We start from the raw sequence: 14,688 nt of genomic DNA on the forward strand, positions 1-14,688 counted from the left end.
AATTGCAAATTCAGGCTGATTGGCAACGTCAGTCAAAAATATACAAACAGCATCAATCAGTCAAGATTTATTGCATCTGCTTTGTTGTAGCAGTTATACATCTTATTAAAATATGCAATAGGAATACACAGCAGAAGTATACAACACATACAAAGATACTACTAAGATACAACATAAAGATAAACCAATTTATAATATAAGGTAATGTTAACACAGAAAATGTTCTGTAACAACACTGCTGAGAATTTTCTAGCATCATATTGCTGTATTCTCCATAGTCCCAAATCACAGTTACCTCCCAGGAATTTATGTCCACTTAACCTTTCAAGTTCTCCTAACTGTTCTAATGCCAAAAAGGAGTCTTTTTTCCCTTTCATCAAATAACCAAGTGAAATATTTATTTCCTGGTGATCTATTTTAATATCTATTAGAACTGAGTGCAATTCTCTTTTCTTTATAGAAAAGAAAATGCTCTTATTTTTTATTCCTCCTGCTTTTGCTGAGATGCCTCCTTTAACTGGCAGCCTGTGCTTTTATGTCAGAGACGAATGATAACTAAGATGAGGGGGTGGATGAAGAGGATCTTTTTTCCTTTACACAGCCATGACTATACAATTTTTTATTTGTACTTCAGGTTCTGTCTTTGATCCTCCATCCTCAGTTCTAAAGCTGAAGGACACACCTGCCCCTAACTTCTTTTCCTTTGAATATGAGCACAGTAAGTCTGATCCTCAGGCCTACTTGTGCAAAGCACTCCAAAATTCCTCCTGACATCCCTGTGCCAGGGTCTTCCTTAGCAAGCCTGGGTAGCAAGACTTAGTTAGCAGAAAAATTCCTACTCTATTCACATTTTCCCTCAACTCTCATTTAGGGTATATTACCTAACAAAGACAGACATGATCAGAACATTTTTCATCACCATACGTAAAAGTTTTTACATCAAAAAATAAACTAAGTCCATGTGGCTTTGGGCACTGGGAAGATCTAATCAGGAGCTATGGGTTTGGTCTTCCTGTTCTCTCACGAAGTACAATTCAGCTCAACTAAAGTCCTTTTGTAGAGCTAAACTTGTTTAAGCTTTTCCAAAGAAATCATAGCTTTGTTTAGCCATAGCACATACTGATCTACACCACCTCTGCAAACAAAGCATATATGTTTTCACATACACCTTTTCACAATGATACAGCTCTAGTGCCTGCTTTGGAGTTACTGATACTTTACACAAGTCCCAAACCCATCAAAGATTCTTACCTGCCAGGAGTACTTTCATTTTGCTTAAAACTAAAGCTAAAGTTAGACTTGCCTGCTCCCATATGAAATCGTACCTCTCTGAGATGAGCCATCTCTCTGTTTTCTGTCTATCTACGCTGCATGCTGGCTGCCTGCACTGTCTAGGTGAGCAAGCACACAGGCATTTCTGTGATCTGTGCAGTTTCTTCTATCTGCCGTAGTAATTAAAGCATTAGCTGTCCCAGCTGCTGATCTACACTAGAGTTCCTAGCGACGCTGGTACATGGTGATGTTGGACCACTCTCTATCTACCATAAAGCAATCTCAACAGGAAAACTGCAACTGATTAGTACTCCTTGTTAAACACTTTGATTGAAAAATCACTATGAACAGCCTGCTGTATGTTTTGCCTGTCAGTCAAACATTGATTTTTTTCACATTCTAGAAGACTTTAAAAGTATTCTCAAGATATTATTCATCCTTTTGGTTTTTCATTCTTTTCTTCTCTATTTTGTAACAACCAGAAGGTCATAACAGCCACTAGAGTTCAGACCAAAAACTTTGTCAGATTTTCCAGCTGGATTTTATCTCAACGTATTCCTAAAGCAAGGAGTGTAAACTAGATAATATCATAATCATACTCATAATCAACCCTAAGGAATTTCAGTAATCTGTAGCATTTTGAACTAACAATCTGAGTTTTTCTCACTGAGGAAATCAGGTATAAAATTTGGATTAGGAGTCAACTTAGGCTTCAGGATTCACCCTTTAAACACTTAAGGCTTCTTTATTTCACGGACTCCTGACTATTTATTCAGGAGCAGCCAGTCATACACACCTGCACTTTACACAGACAAGCCAGTTCACGCTCAGAAGCTGCAGTGCTGCGAGCCTGAGCTACCTCATCCTACCTGCCCACAGCAGCACAGACTAACTCATGTTAGCTCAGAGCTAATCACGCCAACAAGGCTACGCGGGTTCCAGGCCAAAGCTGTCAGACTGAGTTAGAGACTTGAACAGGCTACACCCAACTGTATAGACATGTTCTACTGTTGAAGTTATTTCTTTTTCCAAAGACAACACTAGAGAACTATATCACGCTAGCAGCTGTTTTAACTAAATAGTCTAATATTTGGACCAGCTTTTGTTAAAGGTTATCAGCTATAGTAGCTTGCTTAAGAGGCTATACAGTCTACAGAATGACTTTAAAGTAAGCTTAGATTGCACTGTAGAAGATGAAGAATTGGAATTCAGGTGACAGATTCCATTTTTGACTCTCACAAATTTTTTAACTGACTTTGGGAAATGCGTTAGTCATTTAAGCTGGGATTCACCTGCCTTAAGTTATGCATCTAAGGCTGTGATGGCATCTAAGCTTCTTTTGCCTCTTCTTTTCTCCTCCCCCACTTACTCATACAATCCTGTCAATCACTTGGCATTTATATTGTGTTGACATCTACATTTAGATGTCTAAAGCTCCTTATATTTCTCAGATGTTCCTTCACACATGCTCAGCACACATATTTCTGACAACCTTGACATCTCTGATCTGTGTCCAAGCCCCATCACAATGTTTCACCTACTTCCAAGACAGTTACATCCCTCCGTTGCTGTCCATAAAGTCCTTATTTTGGGTTCTTCCTGAATTATGATTACTCCATCCTATCAGATCAGATCTGACATTCCTGAAGCAGAAAGGAGGCTCGAACACCAGATAAAAGCACTGATTCCTTAAGGGCTTGTCTTGGCTTGTAGATTAGTAAACAGCAAAAGACACAATGTAACAAGAGCGTGATTTTTCCAGATTAGATTAGCGTGGAGTGGCTGTTAGGACAGGGATGACTGGCAGTAGCTGTAGGTGACACTTTACATTATGACTGAGAGCAAGGCTATAGTAGTTTCGGTAGTTAGAAAGGAAGGAATAAGGCATCCTGCGCTCAGTGAGGGGAGGGCTGGAACAGGGAATATGACAGTACTGTGGATTTCTATCCACAAGATGGATAAGTGTAGAAAGGGAAAAGAGATAGGTCCCTGAGGCAAGCCAATACACTACTGACATATGCCATGTAACAAGTCCTGGGAAGAAATGCAAAAGTAAGTCTGGCTAATCCTGTACATTAAGACTTTCCACCAACTCTGGCTTCCAGGACTTCACAGATGAACACTCTGATATCTCTTCTGCAACAGATTGCTTTTAGAGTATGTAACAAACACCACATTGCTCAAGTTTTAGGTGAGAATAGCACTAAGTATTCTGATCTCTTTTGGTCTGAGTCCAACCTCAGCGCATGATTCAGACCACACTACTTAGCTCATATCTGGGCTCTGCTCCTGGCCACCCTCCCTCACTATATGGCTATTCCATCTTCCTCCTAAGATATAAGATGAACACAACTCTAGTGAGAAAGACACACCAAGAGGGAGTAAAGCCCAAATAAATGTAGGAATTACTATAAAAGAAATATACAACATGTAGGGAAGGGATGAGTGTACTGTCAATATCAAAGAATATCAGGATGCTGGCTGCCTGTCTTGGTGTGGAAGTATGATGGAAGTGAGGCGCTTATGAGCATCGGCTTTAAGTGAGGTGTGAATGTGTCCTTCTTCCTACCTATTTTTTGACATCCAGCACTGCGAGCAAAGGGAGACATAGCTCCTTTTGTAGCATGACTCCAGAATCCTCAGTCAGGTGGGTTTTTTTACCACCAAATTTTTCCCACCATGAGCTACAAACCAAAAGTTCAGAAGACTGTACAGACACAGTTACACCATGGGGAGGTTATGCCACAGTTACAGCTGATATAACCACAGTTAGAGTCAGCAGGTCCCGGCTCATGGTAGGGGTTTCTGCAGCCTTAGAAAGCGGTTGTCCTTTCCTTAGAATCAGTATGGGCTCCCTGAGAAAGTGACTGTAAAAGGCTCTTCTATTGTTTCTGAGGAACAGTTTCCTGTCCTTGTTCCTGGGACCCTTTCAGAGTCTGACACAGAGAGGGCTTCCTTCTCCATAACAGTGGATTTTATTGTTTGGGCTCCTTCCTCAAACAGGGAAGTTTGGTACCAATCCATATGAAGTGCTTGATTTAAGCCACCATCTTGTACATGTGGCGGGGCTTGCTGCCTTCTCCCCTATTTCCTCCACTCACCTCTCCTGAAAGTGTCACTTAGCTGATGTCTCTGAGCCAGCTTCCACTGAACCTGAACATCAGCAGAACCCAGACTCAGGAGCGATCGGCTACGGAGTGCAAGGAGATGAGGAATGCGTGAGAGGAGTGAGAAGGTTTGGGAAGGCTTTAGTCATGTCACTAATACATAAACATTATTTTTCTTATTTAAATTCAAACTTGTTTTCAATTCTAACCTCTTCCTAGTGCCTTGGACACGCTTTTTGACTCGCAACATTGACAATCTGAGAGCGCGGAACTTACTACCAAGGCTGAGTACAGATATATGATCTACCCATTTCCTCCACTGTCAGTTCTGGAACAACAAAATGGTCAGGGGAGAGGTCTCCCAGGCTGCATAGATATTGTGTCATGTTATGAATAGATGGCCCATATCCACACTGTGACATTCAGTGAACCACAAAGTACGTCTCACTGGCGATAATGCCTGCTCTTTCCTTTCTGTACTGAGTTCACCTGTTGTTTGCTCAGCCATGCAATAAGTCTTTAGAAGTGGGGGTGGTGGGGTGACTCTGAGGTCTTTTTACAAAAGAGAGTTTTGACAGTTATTATGAAGGAGTGCATCTCCGTGTAGAAGCAGGAAAAAGGTAGAGGGTGAAGGGAGGGTGATGATTTGTAGATGTTCTGAGAATACCCCGCAGGCAGAACGATGCCTAAATGACAGGTGAACCTAAAAGGATTGATAGATTCCCACAACAATTGGGCTCTACATCTTTGTTGTGCTCAAATTTCTCAGCTGTAAAATGGGGATAATTATATTTTCTTCCTTTCACCTGTTTTCTGTCTTCTTTATAAGCAGAATTGACCTTTTTTGCTTACCCCTTTCTAACATTTCCATAGCAACACAAAGTTCCAGTAACTATTCCTTGAAAGGCTCAAAAAGCACATAGGGGAAAAAACAGTTATTTCTGTAAAAATATTAATATTTAGATTTTATTTATTCTCATTTCTGAATTTCTCTAGGTTTGAACAAGTACTTTCTAAAGTGAGGTTGGCTTAAAAAAGAAAATCTAACTGAACTGAGCTCTCTTACTAAAAAGATCATGCCTATGTCTCTGCTTAGCATCTCACTTCATTCTCAACAAACACTTCATTCTCAACAAACTGCTAATGAGTGATTTTAACACCACTGAACGCTTTGCAGAGCAGGCGTATTAAATAACTTCATGTACTTGTAAGTGGCACAGTGCTAGTCCCATAAGCAGCACTTCAAAGCAGAGGCAATGTCGTTAAAATCAGCAGAGTCCTATTGGCGCAGTGGATGTGAAACCTGAATCAGGCCCACGCACTCAGGGAACTCTCTGCTCTTTGTAAATAACAGTGAGAACTGAGGAAATGTTTTCTTTGAAAACACATTTTTATTGGTATGTGGCATAGTGATTCCCAGCTTGAATCTAAATGCCACTATTGAAGCTACAGAAAAGACAACAGAAAATTTTAGAAAACTCTCCCTTGTTTAATTCCCCTCTCCCACACTCTCTGCCTCACCCAGTGAACAGTAAAGAATCTAGCCGTTGCTTATGCTGCCTAATTTCAGTGCAATGGTAAAATAACTTTGAGTTAACGTGTAATCATTACAGATGGATGCACCACACCTACACAGTAACACAGGCCACAGTTTTCAGTTCACTGTCATAGTACACATCTGGGACCTTACTCTTTCTTCATGAGGCCCATTGGTTACAGTAGCTTGTCAAGAACATGATATAAGATTACTATAGCTCTACACTTTGCTGGATATACCCCAGATGTTCATAGGAAATACAGCAGTTAAAAAGTTTGCCACTGCCCATGCACGTAATTCAGAGCTTTGCTGGCACTTGAGTGAACTGAGAGCATTTTTGATCATTTTAATTTTCTTTTTCTTTATATGTCTGTTCAAAGAAAGCTGCATTACATGAAACTTGAGATCAAAGACCCTAGTTCTGGATATGATAAATAAAGGTGGGTTTTATTGTCCCAGAAAGGCCACCTAATAAAACAAGACCTAAGTAAGTTTGATGGACCTTAATTTGCTGTGTTGGGCCTTATGACTTGACACAATGAACTTACTGCTTGGTACATAATTGCAGTTAGAAAATGGTTTCTAAAAGTTGACAGACGTTAGAGAGATTTTATATCTACTTTTACTTACTTTGACAGCTTAGAATTGTGATGTGAGGAGGCTGCCAAGATTCTGTAGTGCAATTAAGTGACAAGCAAACTTTAAAGGGATTTAGAGTTGGGCTGTAAGTTGAAAACCAGGCTCATGTCTGGATTTAGATTTGATTTCAATGGAATGCTTTCCTGTTTTCCTGCCCTTAAGCTTTGGCTCCTCCAGCAACAAGCACAGAAAATAAGTTACAAAATTGAGGTCCTACAGCAAAATGCATTCACAAGAAAATGCTTTTCAGAAAGTTCTGGAAACTTTCTTTTTTATCTTTCTTTATTCTATATGGTCTTTTCATATTTTTCACTTTCTGCTGTCTCTTCCCTTTCCCTCATTTTAACAATAGTGCTAAAGCTCCTTTCTGATAGTTTCAGGATATTTTCGGTTCACAGTTTTTGTTTCCTATATATACAATTCTTCCTATGTTTTTTGTCGTCTTTTTCCCTTTTGAGTCTTTCATGAATCTGCAAGTTTTCAGTGCTAGTTAAACCTGTTTTTTTTTCCCCCCCTGCTTTCTACTGGAAATAAGTGCCCAGTCTGAGCACTGCATATCTTTCCAGGGCTGTTTCCAATACCCACGCTAACTCAGGTTTAGCTGGTTTAGCTAAACAACACTGCAATCTTTAGATGCTATGTGCCTCTGACCTACCTAGCTCAGGTATCAAGCAAACAGCAGATGAGTGACTGTATCAAAGGTTTCTGGCACACCCCTAAAGCCCATATGTTCATGATAACTGATACCTGGGCTAGCTATATGAATTTGAATACAGCCCATAAGCTAGATGAACTACAGGCATACTCATGACTGCAGTGTAACGAGTCTTTCTTCCAAGCCTGCCTCAGTTGTTACCATGTTTGCCTTTCTTTTCCTCGCCCCATTTAGCCTCATCTTTTGCTATCTATCTGTAGAATCAAAGGAACAAAGTCTTTTCCTACGAGGCTTTTAGTGGAGGTAACAACTTTTTCATTTGTGGTACCTCGTGGTACCTCCTCATAGTCTCCCATCCTCTATTTTTCTTAATTTTCTGTGTATAAACATTATTTAAGAATTGACAAACTGGTCTATACAAGCAAAAGCTCTTCAAGCCTGTGAGCTTAAAATCTCCAGGAAGCTCTGCATGAAAATATCGGGCATTAAATCAGGTTATTGAGCAGCAGATGTGAAATCCTTACACTGAAGGCAATGTCAAAACTCTCATTAACTCCAGCGGTGCCTGAATTATACCTAAGGAAACCTGAGGTGCTGCTCCAGGGCCAGTCCTACTTTGCATATGATGCGGGCAAAAGAAAACCAAAGGGGTTTTAAGGAGGCATTAGAACACAATAACTTGAAAATTCAACACCCGCTGAACTGCAAAATATTAAGTGTACATGTGCTTACTTATAGAAATGTCTCTGAAGCAGACACCAACTGTTTCCTTATAATAGAGGTAACTGAGACTTTTTTTAAGAGATAGATGAATTCCACTTTTTGTCTTCAATATTCTCTTTCTACAGGCATAGCTTTAAAAGATTTGGCTTTGAGTCAAGCAAGCTAATTGCTCATTTAAATGCAATGAGCAGTAGACAGTATATAAGCAAACAGGAAAAACAACTTTACTATAAAGGTAAGTATAGCCTCCACTGGTAAAAGTAAAGTACTTTGCAGCTGATGTTCTCAAACTCAGAAAAAGTAGCACCTTCACTAAGGAAAGGGTTTGCATGATTTACATTACACCACAAGATTGACTGCATAAGATGAAAAATACATCAAGCATTCTGAATGTCACTAATAAGCAAAGCAATGTAAAGTTCACGTGGGATTCAGCAGAGGAACCGGCACAGTGCCTATTGAACTTTGGGTTACAGCATTGTGGATCTGCTTCAAAGACACTTTCTTGCTCAGCATGTAATGTGAATCTGTTCCTTTAGCTTTTTAACCTCCTTTAAGAGTTAAGCTTTTTCAGAGCTACAACTACAATTGGCTCAGGGAACTCCAGTCCAACCTGCCTGTCCCCAGATGCAATTACAACATTATTTCAAACATGTCCAGGGGATGAGAGTTAACTATATGTGTCCTGGGGATACGTGTATGGGGATACAGTTCAATCCAACATGTTGATGGCTCATAAGCTGTGCAGTAACTGCAGCTTGGAAATGGGATCTTGGAATCCTTCACAGCTGTAGCGCAGGACTGACAGAAATCCACCTGAAATAGGAGTCTGAAGCTGCATCCAAAGGGAACAGTACCTCTTTTCCTCCTGAAGAGAGTTCCAAGAAACACTGAACTTTTTAGCTACTTCATGTTAACTTTAGCCTGCTTTGAACTGCTCTTTGATGCCTTGAATGTCGCTACAAAATCTGCTTGCTTTCTACCTCAACCCTATACAGTAAACTAATCAGAGAAGGGAGAAACTTCATTTTATTTATTAGGCTCTCCTGATTTAAAGAGATTGTAAGTTCCATCACACATCTGGTGGCTGAAAGCCTACCAAGGAGGCCAGGAGATTGAATGGCACAAACAGCCTGATGCTGTCCCCTCCAGCACATCTGTCAGATAGTGACTAGGGAAGGAAGTGACCAATGTGAGGCTCTTGGCAGCCTCCACTGAAAAAGCTCCTGCCAAGCTCAGGATAAAGACTCTTGCCATGTGTTTATAGGCTATTTGCTAGTGTTCCCTGAGGTTGTAATTAAGACTTAGCATTGGGAATGTGGGGTGATTACTGTGTTGTACAAAAATATCATGCTTCCACAAAAGAAGAAGAAGTTTTGATTTGTGTTTTTTAGGGTCATGGTAGTAAGAGACTGAAAAACGTTCCTCAAAGAAGTGCAGAAACAGCAGGAAACAAAAACATCTCTCATGTACTTTAGGAATGCATTAAAGGAAGCTCACACTCTCACAGATGATCAGCATAGAGATTCAGTTGGCAATGGGAGATTTCCTTCTCTCCATCCTTTTTCCTTGTTTGCTTTACAATAAGCTGGTGATACATGTCCTGTAATGAAAAAAACTTCTTTAACAAAGGGGATGCTTTTGTTTGCTTGCTGGTTTGTCGTAAGTCCCAATAACACATCAGTTGCAGAAGAAGACAAAAACCAAACCAAAACCATTTCTCACAAATTTGAATGGCTTATGTCCCACATAAGCATATTTCATGATTACAGAACCAGGCTTATTTTAAGAAAATAGGAGCCAACTTCCCTGAGGGCAGCCTCTGGTTTAGTTTCATGAGAAGTATGGAGTATAGCAGCATTCTCTAGCAGGGTTAACTCATTCTGAAACATTGCACTTTAAAAAGGCAGCCATCTGTCCAGAGGCCAGATTTCTGTTCTATGCAAAGTACATTTCCCCCTCTCCCCATTGGAGGGACAGAAATACATTTCTTGGTGTTTGATTTCTACCTTCAAGAAAGAAGTCCTTCCTCTTACAGCACATTCAAGTTTTATAAGATAGCAGCCATCAGGACAGCATGACTTGAATCCAAACTGTTTCAAAGATTATTTAATGTCATGTCTTTCACATGATTTTCTGGGGAGCAGAAAACTTTTAGATTTTAACTTACTTTTTCTGATGTTGACAAAATACTTCTTTCTTGCATACTCCCAGGTATTACTATAAGCAACAGTCTGTCAATGCAAGAAAGTAGGAAATGCACATACAGCACTTCCAAGACTTTTTGCCATGTGACAGGTCCAGCTTTATAATTTATATAGTATACTAGTTTTATGAATTAGCTGATTTTATCAGAGAGCATGAGTTTTCATATCTGTTTTCATAGCTGAAGGTGAGAAACTTAGTTTGATCAGGACAGAACACACCTATGAAAAAGTTCATTAGGAAAGCAAGCTGTCTTTGCAAAAGGAAATTTGCCAAGAACATCAGTCCATAGGATGGCCTTAATTAGGACTGTATTGATCCCCAGGGCAGGGGAAATGATTCTAGGTGACAGATTCTTTGCACTGAAGCTCATGCTGTTCTTAATTCCTTACGTGCTCAGTCTTTTCCTCTTCTTCCTGTGGGATAGGCGGTAAGATCTTGAAATGCACAGAAAATGGTGAGAAAATTACTCTTGCAGTTCTCAGGGCATCACAAAAATCTGGAAAATCTTAGAAACCAAACTTGCTCTCTGGATCCAAATATCTCTCTTGCTGGCATGTTGTTTTACCCTCCTCCTGATCCTGAAGCATCTTGGAGAACAAAGCAGAATTCTTAGCAATTGTCATGACAATCAATAAAGTATTTGTGTGCTGTACCCCACATACCCCCGTCAAAATACACTGTTCGAAGTTGAAATCTTGGCTTAAGTAAATGGGAGTTTACCTGAAGATACTGACACCTGCCTTTCAGTCCAGGAAATTACCTGGATTAATTTGCTCCATTGTTGTTTACTATACTGCTGCCTCCCACACTTAAAGAGGCAACGATGAATTCTGCAGCAACATCCTGTAACACTACTGCATTTTAAAAACACAAGAGCATGTGATCTGAATAAAACAAAAGACCAGTCAAACCCATTGCACTAGGGAAAGTTCAGGTGCTGTTTCATCTTCCTGCTGTCCTTTCAACCATGATTTTATTCAGTTTTCTCTACACCTGATTGATGGAGATGCTCAGCTAATTGGGCCTGAAATTATTTTTTTCTACAATTGACTGAGAGTACAGACCTGGGAGAACAAACTTGAAAGCCAGACTGAAGGCCATTTAAAAACGTGGCCCCATGGAGTTAACTGTTCTGTTGGCTGCCTTTCAGAGTAATTTGAAATGGATCCGCTCTCCAGCAATACAATGGAGCAATTTTCTACCCAGTTATCATAAACAGAACAAGTAAACTGCAGTGCCTAAGAGGAGTTACAAAACCTTGTGTACTCAAGGTCACAGTTTGGGTGAATGGCTTAGCTCAGCACACACAGATGCATAAGAGCTCACAGCACAAAAGCATGTGTGTGAACTTTTGTAAAAACGACAGTAGAGGGATGAGCAGGCTGAAGCCGCTACAGCATCACCTCACTGGGTGTGCGTGCAGCACGGGGGATGTAAGGCAGCTACCTTCCCTTGTGCCTTCCTGAGAAAGCTGCAACTGTGATAAGAAGTCTCAGGAAATTCCTGAGCTTTACTGTGCCCAGACAGACCCAAAATGCTGGGCAGGTCATTTAGATTCAATTTCAGAAATTAGTATCGCTCTCTGGATCCTCAGTTCTTCCTGAGGCATTTGCAAAATCAAAAATGGAACAGAACGAGACCCAACCAGCCAGAAAAAGCTGGCTGAGAGGCGGTCTTGTTCAAATTGATTTAAGCCATCACAGTGCCTATGTTTCGTGCGGTGTCTGGCTTTAGTGTGTGCATGTGTCTGTGTGTTTGGAGAGGGAGGTTAATTAGTTCCTAAAATATTGGCTACCCATGCTGTGTGTTGTTAAACATTTGTTTTCTTCCACCCACAGAAAAAGCTGCATTTAGCAGAGGGTAAAGCAAACTCTAAATCTATACTGCAGTTTGTAAAACTTTTACATCGCTCACAATGATAGGTGTTATATATACACAAGCGATTATCTTTTCCAACTCTGCTTCTCAAGTATTCATAGGAATAAGGTATTAACAGTTCAGACACTAAAACTGCCTCTAGTATTTGCTTCTAATGTAGGGAACCCATTATACCAAGACATAGTTTTAGGCCATCATCTCCCAGTATGTAAAAGTAAACAAAAACTTTACCAGCCAGCAGAACAGTTAGTATAAATGTAAAAAGGGAGATGTATTTATTGTCATAAAATGTGCAGAGAAATTGAATGCAGATATCCCCCACGAGCTGCAATTATACCAGAGGAAGAGGCTTTAGAAAAAATTCTTAATACACCTTAGCAGATAGTAAACTCCAATGCATTTCAGGGGGCAAATACAGCAACGAGCCTGCAAGCCAGTCTAGAAACAACTTGCTACATTTCCAATAGCTTTTTTGGAACCACTAGCAAAAAATAGTGACGTTTTCCAAAAATTCTGTCTTCTTTGCCTACATTTTTTTAAGTAAAAGTAGAAAATTTTAAAAACTAACTGGCATTTTTGAGTTACATTTTAAATACAAATAACGATCTCCCTCACAGCCATGTTCAAAGTCTCTTCTAAAGGACTGCATTTTCAGTGACAGAGAAAAGCTCTGCTATTGGAAGAAGAAACAGAAATTTTATCTGAAGTTCTTAAAATTTTTCTCTTATACACACACCAAAACTTAGCTTCGCTCTTGGAAGATAGATGATCCACAGACAGAACATAGTAAGAATCATACCTATCCTTAAACTGAAGCTAAACTTCTCTTGACTGAAATCTTTTTTTTTAATAAGTTTGAAACCCATGTTTTTGGTAGACATAATTCAAAGTCATTTGCAAAAACTGCATAAATTCCAAAACAGGGTCTCTGTTTACAGTATTTCCAGCCTAACTGTAAACAGAATGTCTAGAATCTCATTATAAAGCATATTCTTGTGAAAACTCTTACCTTCTTGCAAAATCCAAAAGGTTTAAATATCCACCATGAAGTTTAAGCAACTGAACTTCTGAATATTCCTCTTAGCCAAAATGCTTAGGTTTTTGTGCATCATTTCCAGCCTTTAGTAATAAAGTTATCCTATCTGTCTTAGTTATACTTCTGTGAATCAAATCTTAGAAACATTGTTATTCAATTGTTAATTGTTTGTCACTATGTTTCATTATAGCTTAAAATCTTTCTCCTAAACTGACCCCCAGAAATGTCCTCAAGTATTCCCCAAGGCTCTACCACTGCCATATCTATGTGTCAGCATCTCATAGACTTCAAGTACATTCAGCTACATACACGAGTGGTATCCAAAAAAACAACAGCTGCTCTAGAAAACAAATGCTCATTTCTGTTCTAGTACCACTGTGAATCTTGTTAAAAAAATCCAGTTCATGCTGATTTCTTAATGCAAATGAATTCTTCTTACCTCGCAAACGGATAAAATTCTCACCTAAACTTCAGCTATTTTCACTCCTCCCTAAGAATTGACATCTAACTTGGTAAGCACTGAAAACCAAGATAAAAAAAATAAAGTTTTCACTAGTTATTTTGATATTCGAAGTACGTATTGAGCAGTAAATACCAAATCTTACAAATTACTACTGGACACATTTCACAATGACTACATACAAATATATAAATACATGTACATAAACAAACATCTAGTGCAAAAAAATAATGCCTAGTGTATTGCGAAGCAAGAAGTACACATAAAGAAGGTCAGTTAACAAAATCAATATTTAATTTAATATCTTCCATTACATTTAGATTTCTGAAAAAGTCCAAAATATGCAAAAGAGAATTAAGTTCTAGGAATAACATAAAAGAATTTCTCTTTTTATCTAGATGAAATTTACAGAGAAGGAAATAACAGCACAAACAACACCGAAATATTTACTTCTTAATATCAATTTCTAGATCATTAAAAGAAAAAATTATCAAAACAATCTGACAGAGCTGCTTCAGTAAACACATGTGGCTTATGAGGATGTTATTAGTTAACATATTCATTTGGATGCCCTGGGTAATTTGAAAAGCATTTTACCTACTTCTGTTTATCAGACATGTTACAGGATAGCTAGGAACAATTTTGGTCTCGATTGCTGAAGTTATTAGCCTCATTTACAAAATATATTTATCTTATTTTTTAAGGCAGCTTTCTCTGCAGACATTCTGGTGGCATTTTATTGCAGGCACCACACAGTAGAGATACAAGGAGAAAGTAAGGCTTGTAAAGATTACAGCAACCAGAGGAGCTGGGTGTATTGCCTGACTGTGTAAATCATAAAGACAAGATGCAGAGCTTTAAGAGACTGTGACAGGCAGTACTTCTGGGCCAAGTCATCAGTTATTCTCGAGTCCTGCCTCCACTGTCAAGTTACATCCAATGACAATCTGAGCCCTCTTACTTGGAATCACAGCATTTCTCTATTCAGCTGAAATACGTTCCCAAAGTCCAGGGGAACTTTTGCTGAATTAAGGACTGCCAGTTTTGGTAAGCTATTTCATATGAGATCTCATCTAAAGCCTGTAAAGATCCTGAAAAACAAAACAAATGATTTTACATAGTAATGTTGTCCAGCAATGCTGCAGTCACAATACTTCTTGTGGAAATTCTGCT

The 14,688-nt window shown here is 39.2% G+C and overlaps 1 long non-coding RNA gene across 1 annotated transcript in view; it reads right to left on the reverse strand.

Annotated features, from left to right (window-relative positions):
• LOC112985744 (uncharacterized) overlaps nucleotides 1-14,688 on the reverse strand; it is a 371,488-nt gene that overhangs the window by 103,329 nt on the left and 253,471 nt on the right. The window contains exons 9-10 of the long non-coding RNA XR_003259822.2: nucleotides 10,531-10,728; nucleotides 9,434-9,536 (exon numbers count right to left, since the gene is read on the reverse strand). This is a non-coding gene — a long non-coding RNA (uncharacterized LOC112985744). The remainder of the gene's footprint in view (nucleotides 1-9,433; nucleotides 9,537-10,530; nucleotides 10,729-14,688) is intronic.

This window comes from Dromaius novaehollandiae, chromosome 4 (genome assembly GCF_036370855.1).
Source record: "Dromaius novaehollandiae isolate bDroNov1 chromosome 4, bDroNov1.hap1, whole genome shotgun sequence".
Taxonomy (NCBI): domain Eukaryota; kingdom Metazoa; phylum Chordata; class Aves; order Casuariiformes; family Dromaiidae; genus Dromaius; species Dromaius novaehollandiae.